We start from the raw sequence: 24,474 nt of genomic DNA on the forward strand, positions 1-24,474 counted from the left end.
TTGAAGGCATGTTTAGATGGTAAAAATGAAAGGATGATTGCTGTCTGTGAAGGTAGGATGGAGGAAGGCCCAGGTTTCTGGGTGGATTAATGAGGTAAGTGATAGTCCTGCTGTGCTCTGAGGAGGGAAAGCTGCAGAGGGAGCTCTGGGGGAAAACTGATGAGTTCAGCTGTGGGTGAAGTGAAAGGCTGTTAGATGTGTGGACTGGGAGATCTGGTGAGAGCAGGTACTGAGTAGGAGGAGGGGAGAGAGACCTTCAAATCATTTTGTCTTGTGAACATACAAATAAGTATGAGTAATGACACACAACACCTCTATATTCTGGATTAAAACCCAGTAACATTTTTCTATATTGACTGCAGAGGTTCTTAATTATTTTTTAATAGAAATTAAAAAAATAGAAACAAAATAGTGAAGTTAATGAACATCTTAGAGTTGATGTGTGTCCTTGTATGTATTTTGATACCTCATCTGTTTATAACCATAATCTACAAAAAGTTAGCTTGTTTAGCATAAGAGTTAAACAGAGGGACGTGAAACACACTGTTGGGGGTTGAGGCTGATCACCTTGGGCAAACTATGTCGCCTCTCTGTCCCTTAGTTGCTTCTTCTATGACTGCCTCCAGGCCCCTCATCACAGCTCATTTCCTAGACTAGATGTTGGGAGGGAGGCTGCTGAAGTGGCTAAGAAGTGGTAACTGCTTGGGATACTGAAGAGAGAGACAAAAACAGATTAAAGCCGAGAAACTGAGTACAAATACCCTCAAAAAAGGAAAAAAAAATCACACAGTGTTTTGAGCCACTTAGCGTAAGGGAAACAAAATCACGTGGACCCAATTTTCTTGAGCATATGAGTATAGTGGGTGGAAGGGTGTCATCAGAAAATTGTTGAGAAAAGGCCTTTTGGTTTCCCTTGACGTTTGCAGTAAGGATGGGAGCTGAAGCGAAAACCCACTGTTCACTGTTGAAGGTGCTCTTTTTTGCAAAACTGACCAAAGGTTGGAGACAAGTCATCAGCGGTGCCGGCAAATGAAGAGACTTCTGGATTGGGTGGGGCACTTGCTGTGACTTCCAGGTGGCCTGCTGGCTGGGGGCTGTGAGGTGGGCAGTAGGTTTGCAGGGTGACCCGGGCATAATTCCTGGCTCTGAGGCTGCTGGTCTGACTAGCAGACCTGAGCACCCGCAGACCTAATGGGGCAGCTCGGGATGTGGCCTGGGACACCTGCCATTCTGAGGGCAAGAAGAGGGCTCCCATGAGGGGGTGTCCCTGCGGAGAGTGGAAAAGTCCTCCTGCAGGGGAAGAAGTGCCTCTGAGCATGGGGAAGGATGCACAGGCAAGACCAGCCTGAGCATGGAGGTTTTGGGAAGCCGGAAGTCATAAAGTGGCCCAAGCAGCCTTGTTCCTGCGAGATTGGAAGGAAAAGATGCTGAAAAGGCAGGCTAGGGTCAGACCGTGTTGTGGGTTATGAGTGACAGTAAAGGACTGGTCAGGCAGGCACGATAGAACCCTGTGGACGTCCCAGCTGGGGCATCACGCCAGAGGGAGGAGCAGAGGTATGGACTTTGCCACTTATTAGCTGTGTGACTTTGAACAATATCACCCCACCCCTCTCTATATATATCTTCATCTGTAAAGTGACACAGCTCGTGTCATCAGAAGGCTTAGTTTAGCTCTGATCCTTTTGTCCAGTCCTGTCAGTGCTGCCCTGCAAGGTTCTGCAGCAGCTGCTCTTACCCTGAGAAGGGAGGGCGTAGAGGGACATTGTAGTGCCCGAGGGCAGGAAGGGGTTGCTTTAAAAGCAGACATGTAGCCGCCTGCAGCTGCAGGCCTGCAGGCAGTTTGGTTGATGGTCCTGGAGAGGACTTTGGAGGCCATAGCATCATCTTAAAACTTGTTTTCCCTTGGGGACCGGATTTGCCTTTGCAGATTAATGTTGAAGATTTGGGCTTCTGGCAAAGCTGTTTTCAGAGATGAGTATATACATAACATATAGTATAAAATAAAATGCTTTTATTTAATCTGTGGGACTTTGTAGCTGTTTGGAGCAGTTCTGTTGGCCTGGTCTCCACGGAGGACACTAGGGGTCAGCAGAGCGTGCGGGAGGGCAGGCCGACCGCTGTGCTTCTGCGGGGGTTTCTCCCCAGCATGGAGCTCTGTTAAGTTGAATCTTCTCTGAGTTTGGTTGCCAAGCGTGCAGACAGCAAATTAATGAGTTCTGGTGGGATTGTATAATGACAGGAAGAAAGAGGAAACCGTAGTTTTTCGGGACTAGAACATGCTTTTGGTTCCTGATTCAGTGTGTTCCATTACAGAATTGATGAGTTGTGTCTATTCTGGGACTTCATTGAAATAATCGTTCAGCCTAAAATTTAAGAGTTATGTTTTATTTGGCGGGAGGGCTCGAGCCTGGATGACAGCCTCTCAGATCTCTGAGGGACTGCTCCCAAGAGGTAGGGGAGGAGCTTGGATAAATAGGAGCTTTACAACAAAGACCAGGTACTTGGAACAATAAAAGATTGCTTGTTATCTAAAGAAAGACAGGTATCTCAAGTTCAAGTATTTAGTGCTTTTCTATGTATGGGATGAAGCAAATATATGGGTTATTGAATTCATTCCTTTGGCAAGCACCTAGCTATCTAGGGACAGTATCCTGTCCTTTCTTATTCTGAGTCTGCTCAGAGGGCACCACTGTGAGTGGCTGAAAGGCTGGGTTTCAGGCATATCCTCGCTGGGGTGTGGCAGCATCTGCTGAGGGCTTGGTCTCAGCATTCTTTGTTTACTGACATGGTTGCAGTATTTTCACTCACATTGTAGTATTTTCATTCACAGTGCTCCCCCTTGGTCCTAAATTCGACCTATATTTTGAGAGACATTTCATGACCAATTTTGTCCCACGGTGCTAGGATGGCTCATTCCTATTTCAGGTGAAGAATTTTCTGAGCTGCCATTCAAGGTGTTAGGTTTTTTTTCAGGGCCTGTTGATACTAAAAGTTTTCTGGATCGCCTGTCTTACTAGTCTATTATGATCCAGGAAATGTTTGCCCTTCGTTGCTCATTACCATACCTAGAATCACACTATTACATTTATTTTATGCAGGGTTAAAAATTTTATCTATTTCTTCAGGATGTTTAGCCATCATCAATCTTGTAGGCCTAGTTACACGTTGGGAAATGTAACAGACAACAATTTAATAAAATAGAGATCATATAACTAATATAGCTAGTAACGTTTTAAAGTCACGAGTAAGAATTTAATAGTAGAGAAGTTGTATATTTGGGTTAAAATTTTGCTTGTATTTCTGATTGAGTTTGAGTGATCTTATGAGAAAGTTCATATTTATGGTCAGGCTCCGAGCAGGTATTAATTGGCCAGGTGAGTTCTCCCACGTTGTAAGATCAACAGTGGCCTAAACAGAACTATAAATTATTTTTAGAATAACGTTTCTGAGGGCTATCTAGTTAGAGCCTTGGAGTAGGGAAACCCACCAAGGTAACACAGAAGTACTAGACATAGGTAATTTACCATAAACTTAACAATTGGAGTAGTTCATAATCAAAGGTAGGAGAAATTGTCAAAGTAATTGGTATACAAGCCTGGTCCGTTGTCTTGGGTCAGCTGTCGAGCTCAGATGTCGTCTTCTTCTCATCCTGGCCTGGTAGCTTTTTCACCATTTTGGCATTGTTTTCAGGTGAGCAAGTGCTCTATAGGCCAGTGCACTGAAGGGGCTGTTTCTGATAGGAAATGAATCCGAAATTCCGTTTCCTTCAGCTTTTGTGTGTATGGTCTAGTTAAGAGTACTTGATAAAAGGTCTTTCCATTCAGGTTGGAGACAGTTCTTTAAGTCATGCATGTTCCAGTATGTATAATCCCCTGGCTTAGGTCATGGAGCATTGGAAATTTACACAAGGATAGATTACTGAGCTTCGGAAACAAACCTAGAGTATCCTTTTCATAATTAAATTAAACTGTACAGCAATATGACATAAAAGCAAGGAATGATCTGGGAAGTGTCTTAGTAAATATAGACCTCAATTAACAAAACTAGAACTTAATATCCAGTAAAATATAATATTTTTTCTCTCTAAAATTACCCTCATTTTTCTCAAATAAAGCCAAATCAAGATTAATTTCTTTACAAGTCAAGTCTGATTATTTGATCATATAGGCTTTTTTAAATTGGCTGTGTTGGAACTTTTAATAAGGAGTCTCAGGGTAGAATGTTAATAAGATTTGCTAAGGCCTGGAAAGCCACGTCAATGGCTTGTCATTGATTTCTGCCTTATAGATTTAGGTAAATTCTTTTCTCTTTAAAATTCTTAAAATACCTTTAGATTCTTATATCTGTTAGGAGATGATCTTCCTCATTTGTCTGATTGAGCCATTGGGGACCTAAGAGTTTTTAGTCTCTTGAAGGATCAGATAGGGAGAAAAGATAACTGTATCAAGTCTGCTTACATAGGTATAATTTATCAAATTTCTGTGATTTATAACTAGCTTAAAAGGAAGAGTTTATGTCTGGGAAACAGGTTAAAAGCCAGTAGTAGTTCAAACAACATCAAAAATTATAACCATATTCATCAGTTTACTTAGTCCCACATAACTAATTCTTTTAATCAGAGTTTTCATTAGATATTTAAAATTTCTTACCCAGTTTAGTTCAGTGCTATAGTTTGACATTTATTAGAAATCAGTAAATCTCCTTGAAGAGAAAGCATTTTCAAAATCATTAGATGAAAACAATTAAAAGTCTATAAAAGACAAAGATTTAAAAGCATGCTTAAACACCGTTATAGTATAATCGATAAAGAAACCTGGTCACTATACCCAGAATTATCACTGGTAACATTTCAGATATACCAGAATTTTAGGGAGACCATATAATTACTAGAATATCTATATTAATAATATTTTCTCATACAATATAACCTTAGAAGATTTATTATTCATTTGACAATATCATGTTATTTAACATGCCAATTGAAACTTACTGTTTTAAAATCTCTCTTTGGGATGTTTCAGGGGCCATCTGTAACTTCCCAAACTTAACTGGAGATTAAAAGAACTTTAATTAGAAATTGATATCTGGGGATCTTTTTAAAAGATTTCAGAACACTTGGTCAGATAAACATATAGGTCACTGTAAAGCAGTACTTATTCATTAACAAGAAAATACGTCAAAGGTAAAGGCAGAACAGATCAGTTAAGTGGTATAAGAAGGTTTACAATCTGTTGCTGAAGATGGATTAACATTTCAAAAAACAAGTTTCCTCTTAACAGCGAGAAAACCAAATCTAGTCTTGTACCAACTTACTTCTAAGATTCATTTACTTTGCCCAAGTTGATTCTAAATTTAGCCAATTCCGACAACGTACGAAACTCTTTCCTTAGGGTACCTCTTCCACAAGCCTTCCACAGCTTTCTATTCTCATATTAGTGTGTCCCTTATTTTCTCTTCCATTCAGAAATAACCAGCTTCAGGACAAAGTCACTATTTTTCATTAACAAAATATAATTCCATTCTTATATCTTCCTTTACACATTTATCTTACTTTCCTAGGATACTGAGATCATTCCCTTAAAAATAGAGTCTATTTCAGGGTGGCACCAACCATTTATTAATATATCTAAACACCTTTAGTTTCTCTGTAAGAGTAAGTTAAATGTTAAGTAATTCATATTTCAATCTTATTTTATCTGAAAATGGCATAGCTATTAAATAAAATCCTATCATTTAACTTAATTTAGCACAACTCTAGAATTTAAAGATACCAAACATTTAGAGATTATGTTAAGCATACATTTTAAAAATATATTTTAAAAATTTACCCAAAGCTCTCATCTCATTTGCATTCAATTTACTTAAAATTTTACCACACCACATTACTGTTATTTTTTTCTTGACAAATCTTCACCAGATATAACAGAATCTTATTTGACTTTCATTAAACCTAGGTACAGTAAAGGTATTATTCTTAATATTGATGACTTTAAAGATGTCTATATTAATTAGAACATACTTAAACTAAACAATATCAAATATTATCTTAATATTGAATTTTTCCAGTTCACGTGATGCTGAAAGTCAATTTTTTCAGTTTTTATTTTAAAAATACTTAATTTGTAAGCTCTTATTTTTTACGTCAATTAAGCAGAGCTCTTTGACTTTGATGTTTTTTTTTTAGCTGTATAAATATCTCACATCTGTAATGTGTGCGCAGGTTTATAAACAGACAAAAGCTAGAGATCTCATAGCTTCACTTTAAAAGTTACTTATAAGATAGGTATAATAATAGTTCTAGTAAGCTGAATTTGCTTGCTCAAATCACTAAGGCTTACTATTTATGAAACAGATATTTAAGATTTCTTGACAAAGTCTGAAGGACCCGTCAGAGTTCTGAGTTCTAAAATGCCAAAAATTTCTTGGCCCTAAGTTTTATCTCATTGAGCTAATTAGGCTCAGTCCTAGGTCACTGTTTCTGTATTTACATTTCTGGTCTGCAAGACAAAGACACACGCTTCCAGTTCCCCAGAGAACTGCTCTGTCACCCAGACCCAATTGTATCTCCTTAATTGGCATTTTTTTATCAATCAGGAGAGCTGTAAACAAAGAATTCAATGTTTTAAAACTTTAAGGTTTACTTTATCATGTCTTCCAAAGCTTGCATAAGGTATTTAGTGATGTCTTTTTTTCCTTGAGTTATAAGTTAAACCCAGGGTAAACCTCTTATTATATTTTTTTTATTAGCCACTGTATATTAGTTTTTAGTTCTACGTTATATTGGATGGCTCATGTAACTCTATTTGTTTCCTTTACTTTGTTCAATTAATATTTTCTGAGGGACAGATATGTGCCCAGCCTTATAATACCAAGAAGGGGAAGCGTTTTTCCATTGAAACAGATCTATCCCACAACATAATTAAGCAAAAGGTTTATATAAAGACCATTTAAATATACCAATTTTATAAACATTTATCTCAAATTTTTTAAATCTTATACCTTTAATTTTTATATTTATTAGGTTTAATCAATAATTTTTATTTCTAGAAGGATTGCCAGAAACTTTTTTGTTGTTGTTGTTCATTGTATCTAATTTTATAGAAAAGTCTCTAGGATGCCCAAGTTTCAGCCAAAGTGCTTAGGTCCTACTCAATTTTTAATTTGATTAATTGGTCTGTTGTCCCAATCATTAATCAAGTATATCAGTCTATATATACATATATTTTAAACTGTGGCAAATAAAATGGACTTGTTTGAACTTTAATGTTGGGGGACAGTAGGTGATCTCTTTGGCCCTTTTTTTTAACTTTACTAGTGTAGTATCAAAACCTTGTATCTATTCCAAAAATGTCCATTTTATTTATCTCATTCAAAATAACCATATAAAAATATTTATCCATTTGGGATAAGCCCTTATCTTTTTTTTTTCCGAAATTTTAACAATCCTTTTTCCAGTTATTCAATTTAATTACCAATAATTATTCTAAGTTTTTATTAACATCTCTAGAACCATTTATTGGAAAGGAAAAACACAAATGTAGCTTTTCAAAACAGTTTTTTTTTTTAACTAAGTTCTTAGGTTAACAATTAGATATATTTTTCTATCTTTAAACTTGATTTTAATAGGTACCAATTAAACAGCTGTTTATAATGAGATCTCTTTCAACTTTCACAAATTTAAATGTTTTTCCAAATTAAAGGATCCATCATATGGCCATCAATTTATATATATATATATATATATATATATATATATATATATATATATATATATATATAGTGATTTTAAATGAATAAGATGAAGAGGCTTTTCCACATGAGAGTGGGGGTGTTGCCTAAATAAAATTCAAAGCTTTACTCTCCAAAAGCTAAAGGCCTTTGTGGTCCAGGCTGATGCAACAAAGTTTAAAATGGCAAAATATCTGAAAATTGGTACAAACAAAGAATTGCTTAGAATCCAATTTATTTACGTGGCCACCATATGTACGCAATACTTGTACCTTTTGTATGGCAGAGTCCAAGGTTTCCTTTAAAAAGAAAGTAAACATACATATACATACATAAACACACTTAAAAGACCCAGAGAAAGATAAAACGTTTACATTTCAAGGACACAGGAAGAGAAATCCAAGTTCCCCCTAAAGTGGATTTTGTTTTTATAAGTTCAGAATTCCAAAAAATGTTTCTATCAGGCCTGATTACTTACTTTCAGATTGAGATTTTCTTTTCTAATTCCCAATTAATGTTGTAAGTTTTGTATGTACATAAACCTGGCTGGGGTATTAATTGGAGGCTGGCAATCTGTCATTTCTTTTTCTTTTCTTTTCTTTTTTTTATTTTTTTTGAAAGTTCTATTCCCCATTGTAAGGTCGGGTTCTCAGAATAAATTTGCTAGTAAGATTTCCCGCAGGGACAACTCTATGGCATGAAGTCTTTGTCTCTACCACTCCTGCAAGATTCTCTGTCACCCGAGAAAGCTGTTACCAGCCAGGAGGATGGTCCCATTTTTGGAGTTGAAAGGTTCCTCATAAGAGTTTTACTTTTATCCTGAAAAATTCAATGGATGTAACCAAATTGAGGAAAACATTAGACCAGCCTCTTACCTAACCACTCAGTCCTGAACCCAGTGTTCTCAACTTGGACCCACTCAGGACGTCTCCACTGGGTGAGTATTTTCCTAATAGGTTTCCACCAGCCCACTTCTGACGTCTCTTCAATGTGGGTATTTCCCGTTAACTTTCAACGAGGTCCCACCCAGTATGTCTCCACTGGGTGGGTAATTCCCCCCAGTCTCCTTCAACTGGAGGGCCAGGTACCTGGAAACACCGCCAAATAAAACTCAGGATTATCAACCAATATATGAGATCCGAGAACCAGGAGAGACTCACCCAAATTCATCTGGATTCCCCGAGGAGGCGGATGGTCACAAAGGGCCACTGCTGGTACAAAGGCCCCAGTTACTCGGAGAGTTCAGGTGGAGAAAGTCTGCTCTGGGTCCCTTCATGGTGTCCAAAACAGTTGACTGAAATACATGTGCCACCTAAAATTTAAGAGTTATGTTTTATTTGCGGGAGGACTCGAGCCGGGATGACAGCCTCTCAGATCTCTCTGAGGGACTGCTCCCAAGAGGTTTGGGATGAGCTAGGATATATAGGAGCTTTACAACAAAGACAAGCTTGTTGGAACAATAAAAGATTGCTTGTTATCTAAAGAAAGCCAGGTATCTCAAGTTCAATAATTTAGTGCTTTTCTATATATGGGAGGAAGAAAATATTTTGGACTCACTGAATTCATTCTTTAGACAAGCACCTAGCTATCTAGGGCCAGTATCCTGTCCTTTCTTATACTGAGTCCCCTCAGAGGGCACCATTGTGAGTGGCTGCAGAGGCTGGGCTGCAGGCCTGTCCTCGCTGGGTGGTGGCGGCAGCCGCTGTTGACTTGGTTTCAGCATTCTTTGTTTACTGACATGGTTGCAGTATTTTCATTCAAATTGTAGTATTTTCGTTCATGGACTGATTATGGATAATCTGCAACCTTGGAAAGCAGCCGAGATGGAATTACCTTCTACTTTAATAAGCCGTGTGCAAACATAAACATGGAGGAAGCATACATTTGGATTTGGTGGTGTAGGGAAGGGTTTCTGCACATTACAGGAGAACGCAATGCAGAATCCCTTAAGTCCAACATTCTTTTCTGTAGTGGTTTCTGAGAACAGTTTATGGTAATTAACCAACATTGACAAACGGTCGCACACATTGCATTTAAGAGCTGGCCGACTGCACACTTAGGTATTGGACAGGTGGAATTCATAGGCAAGTGATCAGGTGGCTGGGAGAGAGTTGGAGACAAGGCCTGGGCCCAGAATCCGGTTTAAATCGCCATTTCCTCACCATGGGGCCTTGGACTAGAATGTAACCTCTCTTAACCTGTTGGTGAATCTGTGAAATGGGCATGATATTATTCGTTTCTTCCTGGGATTGTTGTAAGTTCTGAAGAGTATTGTAGCACACATGAAGCACTTAACACACTGGCATTTAGCAGTGTTCACTGTGTGCTGCCGCCCCGCTTCGCGTGTGTCAGAGCCGTAAAGGCAGCATTTGTCTGTTGAGGACGCACTGGTAGCCCCTTGGCTAGGTTATGAATTTGGTGATTTCCTTTAATCCTTGTAACTCTGTGTGCCATGGGCATTTATTTTCATGGACAGATGAGGAATCTCAGGGTAAAGAAGACTGTAATTTGCCCAAAGTCAGATCATAATTCTGGGTGCAGTGGCCTCGGTTCAGCATGTGCCCCAGGGCCTTCTGCCCTCTCCGTTCAGCACCAGAGCCAGATGTGGGGTCAGCTGTTTCCCAGCCCAGAATATCTGGCAGGCCGCAAGACACACTGGCCCTGCGCTGCTTGAGCAAAAACTCCGGGGGGAGGCTGTTATAAAATGATAAACATAAAAACAGATGACAGCAAACTGTGATCAGCTCTGAGAAGGAAAGGAACACACCTCGCAGTGCAGAGCTGCGAGCTTTCCCATCAGTGCTGCTCTGGGGGCGTTCATATCGGCTAAACAAACTCTGCTGCTGCACCAAGGCAGGAAGGCAGGGAGCGTGTGGCCAGGTAGACAGGGCCTTGTTATCATACTCATTCCCCATTAAGCTGCAGCTGTCACGGGCAATTACCTAGTAAACAGTTGTCGGCAATAATCATCACGCACTTTTCTTGGTAGTTTTATTGGCCCCACCTATGAGATGAGGTCATTGAAGCTGGGGAGTTTGCTGCATGCCCGTGATCACCTTGGAAATACCCCCACTGGTCTATCAACCTAGACTGGTGTGGCTGTCATGTCCCAGCCCTGTGAATGGCATCCTGTTGCTTCTCCCAAGTGGCCCAAATGACTGACATTGATATTCTTAATTCGTAGGAAATGGTATGTGACAATAGGTGAAAAAGGTAGTAAGAAATTGTTTGGAAAACTAGAACAAAATCCAATTCTTCCCCAGCTGGGGAAGCGCACCCAGTGTCACCCACCCTACTCACTGCCTGTCACCTCCTCCTTGCTGACTCCACGTTCAGAAGCCACTCTGAGCCTTTGAAGAACATTTTGCCTCATGACACTGTTGAATAGGACCTGCTAACCCTCTGTCCCTGGTTAACCCTCTCTTCAAAGCCATTTAAATTTTTTGCAGGCTCCTCCGCTCAGATGTAAGAAAAGACTCTTTAAACTTCTTGATGCAGCTCCTTAATGAAGATCTTGTGAAGGAAACCTAGTCAAAACCTGGGAGGTATGCACACAGTGACTGCAAACTCAGCACTTTGTGATGTTCAGTATCAGATTTGTGGGTGACTCAGGAAAGGCTTTTTTAAGGTAACAAGGGGAAAGTGAATGGGCGCAGGATGTGTGAGACTGAAACATCTCGGTCCCAGCCAGCAAGGCACCTGCGTTCAGGATGGTGGGTGGGGAGTGCAGAGTTGTCACAAAGAAAGAAGTGGTGGGATGGGAGGGAGGACAGTTAGGTACTTTACTGGGGAGGGAAACAGTGGGTTGAACATTTCCTGGTTGAACAAGAGGACTGTGACATGATGTGCTTGTATTTTGGAGAGAAGGGTTTTGTGGGGACAGGCCTAGGGAGAACGCTCTCTGGCTGGGGAGTCAGCACAACAGGGAAACACAGAGAACTGGGCAGACCCCAGGGCCCTTGCTGGGGAAGAGGCTGCCCGCCAATTCGAGCCCTGGGGGCTGCTTCTGTCCCTTAGCTGGGGACTCAGAGCTCCCTTCACAACCCAGTCCTGTTGATACAAGAAAAAAAAACGTGACGCATGAGAAGGGCTGTGTCTCAGGCTTTGGATGAGCCCCTGGGATGTGCCCCACCAGATTTTGCTCCTAGGCTTCATGCAGTAAAGAATTCAAGAGCAAGCCAGTGTTGAGTAAAGGTATATTTATTCAGAGAGATACATTGAAAGGCAACAGAAACTTCACGAGTTGTGGGGGTTTGATGCTCAGATTAAAAGTAGGTACACACTCCACATAGTGTGGGCCTTCTCTGAAGAGGGAGAGAGAGTGGGGACCCCGAGGTGGTGTTGTGTTGCTCTTTTTTCTTGGGCTTGGTGGTTTCATATGCTAATAAGTAGAAGGATCAGCCTTAGGGCAAGGGGCTTGTATTCCCAGAGAGTTGACCATTTCCCACCCTTTGACCTTTTGTGGCTAGCCTTGGGACTGCCATGGTGCCTCGGGCATGTTATTCACCATGTTACTATTACAGTGGGTGCATAATGAAGCTCAAGATCTGCTAGAAGTTAAATCTCTTCATCCTGTGCCTCAAGGCCTATTGGGGGTTGAATCCTTCACCATTATGATGTTAATTGTTGTGGCCTTCCTTGAATGAATGTGCTCTGCCCCCTTCCATCCTATCTCACTGTGATGACACAGAGAGAACAAAGGCCGGGCCCTGCCTGTGCTCCTGCATTTAACAGAGGGAGGTGAGGTGTGGGCTTATGGTGACTCTGAGTGGTGAGAAGGATGTTTCAGATTTTCCCACGTGAGACATGGGGACCTGCCAGCAGCCACTGCAGAACTATCTCACGGGCATCGTCGCTTGTGTTGTTATGGAAACAACAGGCCAGCCAAGAAACAAGCACCACACAGAGGGTTGGAGTACTGAGATTTTTTACCCCGGCGGGCTCAGAGGGGCTTCTGTTCCGAAGCTCTGAGCACCTCCAAGACCTGCACGTGAGGTTTTATAGGTTTAATTACAAGTATGGGGCTATTAGCCAATAAGGCTCCAACAACAAAAAGCAAGGAATCAGTACACTGAAGCTTATCAATTTGGAACAGATCACATTACTGACAATTGTTGACATCGGATTTACGAGTTAGCCCAGCAAAACTTAGATCAGTAAACGGACACTTATCACACTTAGATTTGTGACTTAGCTTGTTAGCCCAGCTGGGCTTTTCCTTCACAGTGTCACTCATCTTTTCTGTTTTTCTTTTTTTTTTTTTTTAAGTATTTAATCCAAATTTAATATCAGGATTCTTTGGGAAAGAAATTTCTCTTTTTCTTTTCTTTGGGGCTCTTTGGGGGGGTAGGTAATTAGGTGTATTTATCTGTTAGTGGAGGCCCTGGTGTTCGAACCCAGGACCCTGTGCACGCTAAGCACACGCTGTACCGCCCTCCCCATCATCTTTTTCTTTTTGCTTTATCTGTCAAGAATCTTACACCTGAATTTCTAGTCGGCCTTTAACACTTGCCCTGACTTCATGGAATCCATTTTTATGACTTTACCTCCCACTGGTTTCATTTAAGTATTGAATCTCCATTTTCTCTTCACTCTCAGTTTTGCCTTTTTGTTGTTATGGTTGTTAAGCTGTGTTTAAAAAAATTGTTTAATTTCTCTTTTAGCAGGAGGCTAAAAGTAAATAAATATGTAAACAAACAGCACACTTAAATGCTTTTATACATTCTAAGCTGTTTAGTAGTTACTTAAAAACTGAATTGAATATTAAAGTGATAACATTTTTAAATTATTTTTTAATTTTTTACAAAGATATAGCTGATTTAAAATATGATATATTTCAGGTGTACAATAGATGCTCCATTTATAGTTACTGTAAAACATTGGCTGTATTCCCTGCGTTGTAAGATACATCCCTGTAGCATGTTTACATTATATGTTGCAGTTTGTATAAGAAATTTGGGTAACGCAGAGTCTGGGATGTGGCTGTGTCTGACCCAGGTTCACGCTCACCCTGCCTGTCAGAGCCCAGGCCCTCACTCCTGTATGCAGGAGAGAGAGTGGAGGTAGCTCTCATCAGCGCTGGTACCAACCTCTGAGTGGCAGTGAAAGCAGTGACTGTGTGTGGACGTGCAAAGTGTTGTTTCAAGAGCTTTACATGCATTTTTGCATTTAATAATTAAAGCCCTCCTGTGAGGAAGCGTTTTATGATTTTAATGAATAAAACATTTTTTTGATATTGATAGACTTCAAACCTCCGGAAAATTTACAGGAATAGTACAATAAACACTCAGATACAGTTCACCTTAAAGGGCACTATTTGGCCTTTTGTGTCTGGCTTATTTTAGCATAAAGTTTGAAGGTTAATCCATGTTGTAGCCTGAATCAGTACTTTATTCTTTTAGTTTGATAATATCCTTTTTCTTTTTTTTCGTTTTTGGTCTATTTAAAAACATTTTCATTGAAGTCTAGTCAGTTTATAATGTGTCAGTTTCTTTTGCACAGCACAACACTTCAGTTAAAGAAGAACATACCTGTATTCATTTTCATATTCTTTTTAAACATAAGTTACTATAAGATAATAAAAATATTCTCCTGTGCTATACAGTATAAACTTGCTGTTTATTCTATACATACTCTGTATCTGCAAATCTTGAACTCCCAATATATTCCTTCCCACACCCTCTCCTCTCTGGTAACCATAGTTTGGTTTCTATGTCTCTGTGTCTGTTTCTGTTTTGTAGATAAGTTTATCTTTTTGTTTCTTTGCTTTATTTTTTGTTTTTTGTTTTTTTGTTTGTTTGTTTGTTTTAGATTCCACATGTGAGCGATCTCATATGGTATTTTTCTTTCTCTTTCGGGCTTACTTCACTTAGAATGACATTCTCCAGGTCCATTCATGTTGCTGCAAATGGCATTATTTTATTATTTTTTTATGGGTGAATAGTAATCTATTGTACAAATACACTACAAACTCTTTATCCAGTCATCTGTCAGTGGACATTTAGGTTGTTTCCATGTCTTGCTATTGTAAATAGTGCTGCTCTGAATGTTGGGGTGTAGGTGTCATTTTGAATTACGGATCCTTCTGGATATACGCCCAGGAGTGGGATTGCTGGGTCATATGAGAGGTCAATTTTTAGTCTTTTGAGGAACCTCTATACTGTTTTCCACAATGGCTCCGCCAAACTTCATTCCCACCACAGTGTAGGAGGGTTCCAAATTCCCCGCAGCCTCTCCAGCATTTACTGTCTGTGAACTTCTGAATGATGGCTATTCTGACTGGTGAGAGTTGATACTTGATTGCAGTTTTGATTTGCATTTCTCTGATAATGATATTGAGCATTTTTTCATGTGCCTATTGGTCAATTGTATGTCTTCATTGGAGAAATGTTTCTTTAGGACTTCTGACCATTTTTGGATTGAATTGTTTGTTTTTCTTTCTTATGAAGTGTAAAAGCTGTTTACATATTCTGGGAATTAAGCCCTTGTCAGTCTCATTTATTGCAACTATTTTCTCCCATTCCATAGATTGTCTTTTTGTTTTGCTTATTGTTTCCTTTTCTGTGCTAAAGCTTGCAAGTTTAATTAAATCCCACTTGTATATTTTTGCTTGTATTTCTATTGCTTGAGTAGACTGCTATAGGAAAACATTGTTGAGATGGATGTCAGATGTTTTGCCTATGTTTTCTTCTAAGAGGTTTATAGTGTCTTGACTACATGTTTAAGTCTTTAAGCCATTTTGAATTCATTTTTGTGTATACTGTGAGGGAGTAGTCTAACTTCATTCATTTACATGCAGCTGTCCAGTTTTCCCTACATCATTTGCTGAAGAGGCTGTCTTTACTCCATTGTATGTTCTCACCTCCTTTGTCAAAGATTCAATGACCAAAAGTTTGTGGGCCTATTCTTGGTAATTTTGTTTATCCATTCATTGATGGATGGATATTGTTTGTAACCTTTGGCTACTCTGAATGAGACTGCCATGAATATTGATGTGCAAGTTTTTGTGAGAATATGTTTTCATTCTGTTGGCTGTAGAGTTGGTCCGCCATATCTGTAGTTTCCACTTCATGGATCCAGATGGCTGGTTGTAAAGGGACTCGAACATCCTTGGATTATGGTATCCAGGGTGGGGGGTTCCTGAAACGAACCCCCCGAGGATACTGAGGGATGACTCTCTATGTAGGAGTGGAATTGCTGAGCCATATATTTCTAACCTTTTGAGGAAACACCAGGCTTTTCCAAAGAAGCTGCACCATTGCTCCTTTCCAACGGCTGCATATTGAGGGTTCCCATTTCTCTGCCTCCTGACCGACACTTGTTATTGTCCATGTTTTGATTATAACCATCGTAGTGAGTGTAAAATCAGATATCATTTTGATTTTGATTTCGCAAGTGATGCTGAGCATCTTTTCATATGCTTATTGGCCAATTGTGTATCTATTTAAATACTTGGCATATTTAAAATTTGGGTCGATTTTCTTTGTATTGGTCCGTTGTAAGCATTTGTTTTATATCCTGGATACTAGTCTCTTATTAGATATATGCTTTGCAAAATTTTTCTCCTATTCAGCAGATTGTCGTTTCACTTTACTTTTTTTAAACATTAAAACAATTTCTTTCTAGGGGAGGTAATTAGATTTATTCATTTTATTTTTCTTGCTAAGCACACACTCTATCACTTGAGCTACCCCCTTCCCCTTTCATTTCACTTTCTTGATGATGTCCTTTGTAACAAATGGTTTTAATTTTGATGAAGTCCATTTTATCTTTCTTGTTTTTCACTTGTGCTCTTGGTATTGTATCTAGGAAGCCATAGCCTATCCTAGGACCACAAAGATTTAAACTATGTCTTCTTTTAGAAAATTTATACATTTAGTTTTTACGTTTCTGTCTGTGATCCATTTTGAATTAATATTTTATTTGTTATATAAAATACGGGGGTCCAGATTCCAGAATCATTCTTTTGCCTTCAGATACCCAGGTGTCTCTGCACCATTTGTTGAATAGACTATTCTTTCAATGGAGTGTTGTTGGCACATTTCTGGAAAAATGACTGTAAATGTAAGTTTCCCCCCTGGATTTTTTATTGTGTCTCATAGATTTTTGCATTCAAACTTATGCCAGTACCATAATGACTTGAGTACTGTAGATTTGTAGTAACCTTTGAGTGAGTCCTCCAAATTTGCTCTTCTTTTTCAAGATTGTTTTGGCTGACCTGGGTCCCTTGCACTTCCATATGAATTTTGGGATCAGTTTTTCAATTTTTGCAAAGAAGTCAGCTGGAATTTTGATAGGGAATCCATTAAATTTGTAGATCACTTTCTGGAGTCTTAACATTTTTAACAATATTGTCTACCATTCAATGAACATGGGATGCCTTCCATATATGTAGATCTTTTAATTTTTTTTTTGGTGATACTTCAAAATGTTCAATGTGCAAATTTTGTAAAATTTTGTTAAATGTATCTCTCATTTCATTTTTAATGCTGTTGTAATTTGAAAGGCTGAGCTTCCTAAGGGTGGGACTATATATCAATTTATTTATTTCTAGGATTCCTACACAGCAAATACCCTAGATTTATATTTGCTACATAAATCTATCCACAATTCTTCCCACCCCCGTGTCATAAGAAACCAAGACCCAGGTTAAGCTACCTTAACACCTATGTGGAAGTGAGAAGTGAGACCCTTGGGTGGGTCTTTGTGCAGATTATACTGAAAGCTTATTCATTATGGCTTCATCTTAATTTCTTTTAAACCATCCTCTCAGTGTATATAGTCAGATACATTAAGAACATGAACTTTTGATGTGCAGAGGAGCTAAGACTATAATTTTCAAATAATTTCTAGTGAGAGTGTTGTACTTGAAACCTAATTTGAATCAATCTTTGAAGATTTATGTTTCAGGAGCTTTGAATATATAATACCTGTCTTTATTCAATAACTACAACTAAATGCTCAAACAGCATGTAAGAGTTTGAGCAAACTGCCCCTGCCCCGTAGTGCTGGTTGGCTGCAGCTGTAACTGGAGTCAAGGCTTACCTATCCCAGTACGCTTGGGCAGATCTGCTCAAAGGGGTTCGTCCAATAGTTTGTCAGTAGTCTTTTGGACAAAGCCATAAAACATTGATTTAAAGTTGCTGGAATGGAATCTATTTTATTAATATTAAGTAAGCACATATTGAGTGCTTACTGTATGTTGGGAATTGTCCCTCAGCTTCATATCAATATTATTTCGCTTAAAACCTCTCATATTTCCTTGTTATTCATACATTGCAGATAAGGAGACTGAGGATTAGGTCTTCTCTCTTTTGGGGGGAGCTCATTATCAATGATGGGAAGTTGTAAGGAAAAAGATATTGATTCACCCTGAGAAAATATTTTTTTGAGAGTCAGCAATGAATAGGGTGACCACTGAAGAGGGTGATCATTGTTCGATTGATACGATCACCGGGTTGTAGGGAGTCAGCATCCCTGTCCTGGACACGGCACGTGTAGCGCTGCGTGGTGGGTGAGGCGGCGCGGCCGCGCAGGGAACGCGGATGCCGGGCTGTTGGGCTTTGCTCAGGCCAGGTGGGGCTTTCTCCTAAGGGAAGTGGAACGTCATTGTCAGATTTTAAGTAGGGGAGAAGGGTGCTCTCGTAGATCACTTTTGTCTTGTAGAATGCTTAGAAACATTTAGAAGGCTCGGCAGGAGGTGATGTGATAAGTCAGAGTAGGGTGGCTGTGAGGTGTAGCAGTGTTCAATTTTCAAGTGATTTTCAGTCCCATGTTTGTGTCTCAGTAGCCGTGTCACTTTGGATGACACATTCAAGGAAGTGAAACAATTTATCTTATTAATTGAAGCAGTGATATACCGACTTCCCAGGACTGCTGTGGAGATCCAGTGAGATAACGTGTTCATAGTGTGCAGTGTGGTCCCCAGCACAGAGTCAGTGCTGAGGGAGTGCCAGTGAGAACCTGGTAGGTGAGGTGTGGGTGGTGGGACTCGTTGACTGAGGAAATTGGGCCCTGAAGGAGGGGTCCAGTCACATCTGTGAGTGATGGGACTGAGCTGGGAGAGGCAGACAGACCTTGACCCCGACAAGTGGCCCTGGGCAGGACGGCCATGGGAGGAGCAACATGAAGTCAGCTCTTTGCAGGTGGAGTTGGAGGTGCCCTTGAAACATCTAAGTGCAGTGCCACAATCACAGAGGAGGTCTAGGCCCGGGCTGTGCATTTTCCTATAATCTCAATCCCTGAGGACGCCGAGGTATTGATCATTGAACGTGAAGACATACTTACAGGACAAGTGAATAGTAGTATCATCTCTGTCATCAAAGCTCACGTCTCTTTATTCATCACTCACTTTGCTAATTGGGTACTTACAGAGCTCACTTCACCGTCCTCCCATGGGCTCAGGCTCCACAGAAAAGATCTTATGAGTCTCCCTCTCTTCCAGAAGAAAACACATTTAGCTGGTAGAATTCTCTACTTCGCCAGACTTAGAATTTCAGTTTGTTGATTTAATTCTGCTTTCTGTTGGCCGTCTCCTGACAGGAGAGACATTTTATCTCATAGTCAGGTTTCAATTAGTTGTTACTGAGAATTGCTGATCTGAACCATAGTGTATGTTTTCTATTAACTTTGTAGAGTACTTATCATTTTTCTGTCTTTGCCCTTTAATTTTGTTTCCTCTTCAATGTTCTATCCTATTTGGGGCCTTATTTTATTTTTTAATTCAAAAATGTCTGTTAGCAGTTAAGAAAACAAAAGCAAAGAAAAAATGCACATGATAGCTAAATTTAGAAAATATCTATTGTGTTTTCTGCCTTGGCAATGGAGGGTTCTAGAAAGTCTTGAAAACCTTCATTACATAAGTTCCTTAAAATGCTGATTAAGAAATAAGACCTTCCTTCCTCATCTTTCAAGCTGCACAGCTAATTGTGAAGAAAGTGAGGGGAAATCCTCAGAAACCAAGTCAAACCAGAAAGCAGGGATTCTGGGAGATTCGCGAGCCTTAGAAGCCCTGGGGGGCCAGTTGGCTCCTGAACTGAGTTTCAGTTGCCTTGACAGGAGGTCAGGAGATGAGCCCCAGGCCTCTCACACTGGGAGTTTAATGGCTGTTCTTATGTAAGGCCAAGCACATCCTGAGAATCCTTCTTTATAAAAGGGTGAATTAGAATGAAAATTAAAAAAGCATTCCTCAAGGCAAGGAAGTAAGGAAAGTTAATTTTTTTGGAAGCGGGGAAAAATAACATATCCAATGTATGTATTTAGTTTAAATCTGTTCTGGCATGAGAGTGACAACAAGCTCCTGGCAGAAAATCACAGCTCCTCCCGGAAAGAGAAGTTGTGTTTTGAATGAATCAGTGGGCAGCCATTCCGAAAAATGTCTCCAGAGTCTACTGGATCAAGATACTGGACCCAAACTCCTCCCTTCCATGGTCTCATTTAAATAACCAGAAAGGTTTTAAAGGAAAGAAGCCATAATCATAGTTCTACTTATTGACATTAACATATGCTAGGAATTCAGAGGTGACTATGGAGTTGTCTCCTCTTTTATGGACCTTACTTTCTATTTGACATAGTTGGGGAACTTGGTGGAGGGTGGTGTTAGTCTGTTGCAATTAGCCAGGAGAGGAGATTAAGAAAACAGTGAAGGGTGGGTGACATTTTTAGCTAAGGATAGTCCTGTTCAGTTGGTTTGTAATTGCAGACTCGTTGATTTGTCACTGGAGGGAATTGATCTTATGGAATTTGGACTTAACTCAGGCCTCTTCAGAATGGACAAGTGAACCTGGAGAAAGACAGTCAAATCTGTGCAGACATTAAAGTCCACGTGAACGTGCTCCATCACTGAGCCAAAGATAGGACAAGTAGGCAGCACTTCTTGAGGACAGAGGAGTGGTTTTTAAGGTTCTCCAAGAATGAATCCCAGGGAACCGGATGGCCAGTTGTCAAACTGTGACTTTGCTCTTTGGACGGTGTACCCACCAAGGGTATTGGCCGTTTATAGGCTTCCATTTCTCGTTAATACATGTCAGGTGATGAGGACGTGGGCACAAGCGTTTGACACCTTGTCGAGGGGCATTTGAATACCTGCCTAGAAGCGCGGTCGCAGCTGCGGCTGCGTCATACATCTTGCCGCCAATCCCGCTCCCCGGCTCCGTGATCACGGCAGAGTGGTTCCTTGTTGAGCTGTCCGTCTCCTCTGTGACATCGTAACCAAACAAAAGACTGGAGCGTATTAGCTTGGCTTGGTTCTTTTCCATCCTTCCCTTCGAATGATGATGACTGATAGTGGACCTAATTACGTTTGCAGGTGATTTACAAGTAGTGCTGTCAGTACAAACCTTGTAATCCCCGCTGTGTGATCTAGAGAAGAAAGTGACATTCTTTCCAAATTGTTTTGATGCACTTATGTGGGAAAATGATGTACGTTTGAATATGTATTTCCTCTCTGAATCATCATGGCTAGAGATGAATATTTGTAGACTTGGAATGAGTTTTCTGTATTTGAACTGTATGGTCCCCTAAATTCTCCTCAGCTTTTTAAAGTCATCACTGGAGTGCTACCTCCAGAGTGCCCCAAAGCATCCACCACTGCATGTTCTTCGGACGTTGTGAGTTTCAATGTTGGAGAAGGCTGCTGGATGGTGAGGCATTCTCTGGCACATCTCTGGCTGGCTGATGTGAGCTTAGCACACAAGACTTGGCAGACAGTATCTAACCATGGTCACGTCCATTTCTGGGACACTCATGGAGGATTTTACACCTATGCTAGTGGCATACGTTATTTCATTTAGTTTTCCCAACAATCATAATTAGATTTTATCACCTGGAATAAAAAGGAAACTGTAAAAGCGAGTGACGTGCAGACTTTCGACTGGAACACGGGTCTTTCTGATCCCTGTCTCTGTTCCCTCCCCGGCCTATCCTTCCAAATGGCCAGGAGACTCTTCCTCAGTCTTGAGTTTCCTGCTGATGTTACCACTCTCTTTGATTCTGGAGAGGAAAACAAGTCTAAACTTACTTTCCATTGGAAATGGAATGGAGAGTTAATGTTGGAAGCCGGGAGAGTCTGTCCTGTGATGAAGTGGTCCCCGAGCCACTTCCACTGGGATGTCACATCACTGTCTGGGCCCCTTGATCAGCCTGTGCACAGGTGATAAGCCAGATGTGCCGAGCAGTCCTCCCGGACAGGGCAGTGGGTTGGAAATGAGTTTTGGGATTTGGTTTCATTATATATGTTCCTGAGGGTCTTGGCCTGGCACTTCGAGTCGGAGCATTCCCAGTCACACAGACTCGCTCTGGGTCCGTGCAGACCTGACGTGGCCTCAGCCTGAGGCTCAGGGCCCGTGGTGATGAGGAGCATTTTAGTCCATGGTCTGCCGGATGCTCTGACACTTCTGGGCTGTGGGTCTTTGTCCAGGATGATAATAATTCCTCCCCGAGTTTCAGATTTCCTTGCCTGTGAGCCGGGGTAGTAATAGTTTCTGAAATGATTGTAATGATTCAGTAAGGGGCGCAGCGTGTGCTGGCAGGTAGCTGGTGTTTAAGGAGCAGAAGTTGCAGTCACACTGTCAGCCTCTCACTGTGTGCTCTGTGCTTGGAGAGGTTGTGTGTTTGGTGAAAGTCCCGCCCAAACCCTAGGGTCTAGATGAACTTTTGTTCCTTTACTTTCCCTTACTTTTCCTCTTTCCCTTCTCTGTGTCCCATGTTTAGGTAGCAGATTCCTCTATTTCAGGGAATACGGGCCTTTCTAGTAAAAGGACAGGCGGAACGCGGAAAGATGGGGCCCGTCTGAACAGCGCTGTTTCCCTGCATTTCTGCATCCGGTCCCATCAGTGCACGAAGTCAGCCTTCCTCTTCCTTCCTGTGTCATTGGGTCTCTGTTTTAAGGGAAAATTTTTTAAGGGTTTTTTTCACTTACATGTTTCGTTCAGATGCTTGTTGCTTTTCTCCCTGTGCTTCAGCGTCCCGAGGAGAGAATTCAGCAGTGCAGCATCCTCTCCGAGCTCTATGAGTTGATCGGCTGCCACTGCAAGTCCGCCTTCTTAAAGCGGGTGGCCCCCGTGCAGCGCGCGGCCCCCGGCATCATGGAGCCTGGCGGGAAGAGTTGCTACCGACTCCTTCTGCAGACGCTTCCTGGCTACAGTCTGTCACTGGATCTACAGGACTTCAGGAAAGGTGTTGGAATTAAAACATCGCTTTAGTCCCATTAACCATGCCTAGTTTGGGCCCTGCTGTCCTGTCTTATCAGGGTGAATTGTGATTCGTTTAGAACAGGGCTCAGCAGACTTTTTTCTGTCAAGAGCTTGGGAGTAAATATTTAAGGGTCTGCAAACCTCCCGATCTCTGGTGCAGCTGCTCAGCTCTGCTGTTCAGACGCCAGAGCAGCCGGAGAGTCCACACACCCACCGAGCTTTATTAACAGCGGTGGCTGGGGCTGGATTGGGTGTATGAACAGCAGTTTGTCCCCACAGCCTCCTCACTATTGACGCCTGCACCAGAGCGTGCATTTGCGACAATGGGTGAACCTGCACTGACACGTCATCATCACCCAGAGCCCATACTTGACACTAGGATTTACACTTGGTGGTGTGCACTCTGTGGGTTTGGACAGATGTAAAATGACATGTATCCACCGTCACAGCATCATACAGAGTAGTCTGTCTTAGTGACCCTAAAAATGCTCCGTGCTGCACCTCATTCATTGCTCCTTCCCCTCTAGCCTCTGACAGCCACAGATCTTTTAGTCTCTGTGGTTTTCCCTTTCCCAGAACACCATACAGTTGGAATCAGACAGTTGCACAGCCTTCCCAGATTGGCTTCTTTCACTTAGTAATATGCATTTAAGGTTCTTCCATGTCTTTCCATGCCTTGATAACTCATTTCATTTTAGCACCAAATAATGGTCCATTCTCTGGCTGGACCACAGTTTATTTATCCATTCACCTACTGAAGAACAGCATAGTTGTTTCTGAGTTCTGGTGATTATGAATAAAGCTGCTATCAACATCTGTATGCAGATTTGTGTGTGGACACAAGTTTCCATTTCGTCGAGTAAACACCAAGGAGCACAGTTGCCAGATCATACGGTAGGAGAATATCTAGTTTTGTAAAAAATTGCCAGACGGTCTTCCTAAGTATTTGGGCCATTTTACATTCCCAACAACTATGCATGAGAATACCTGATGCTCCACATCCTCACCAGCATTCGGTGCTGTCAGTGTTCTGCGTTTTGGCAGTTCTGACAGGTGTGCAGTGGTACCTCGCTGTTTCAGTCTGCATCCCCTTGATGACAGATGCTGTGGACCATATTTCCATAGACTTCTTTGGCATCTAGATTTCTTCTTTGATGAGGTCTGTGTTCAGGCATTTTGCTCATATTTTAATCGGGTTATTCATCCTTCTTGTTGAGTTTAAAGAAATTTTGGTATATTCTGGATATCAGCCCTTTATCAGTGTGTCCCTGCCCTTCACCTGCAGTACTGGAGTTGTCCTTTGGTTCTCAGTGGAGTGTCAACCCTTCAAAGAGATTCCCTGTCTTCCTTCAGCCTAAATACTCTCCTGGTATTTTTCACTTTCATTGACTCATTTTGTTCTTTTTAAATAGCATTTCCCATAATTTGTACTTACATTAAAAAAAAAGGCAATGATTGAACACCGCCTCCCCCACCAGGCTGTGTGCCCTGTGAGAGCAGAGGCCCTGACCCCACTCACCGTTTCCTAAGACAGCACATTGCACATGTCCATGTA

At 41.0% G+C, this 24,474-nt stretch overlaps 1 protein-coding gene across 1 annotated transcript in view; it reads left to right on the forward strand.

The window, feature by feature from the left end:
- LOC135320226 (uncharacterized) overlaps positions 1-23,743 on the forward strand; it is a 140,459-nt gene extending 116,716 nt beyond the window's left edge. The window contains exon 24 of the mRNA XM_064483503.1: positions 22,689-23,743. The gene's annotated coding sequence lies outside the window, so the exon portion shown is untranslated. The remainder of the gene's footprint in view (positions 1-22,688) is intronic.
- Positions 23,744-24,474: the final 731 nt, after the last annotated feature.

The sequence above is a fragment of the Camelus dromedarius genome, chromosome 1 (genome assembly GCF_036321535.1).
Source record: "Camelus dromedarius isolate mCamDro1 chromosome 1, mCamDro1.pat, whole genome shotgun sequence".
Taxonomy (NCBI): domain Eukaryota; kingdom Metazoa; phylum Chordata; class Mammalia; order Artiodactyla; family Camelidae; genus Camelus; species Camelus dromedarius.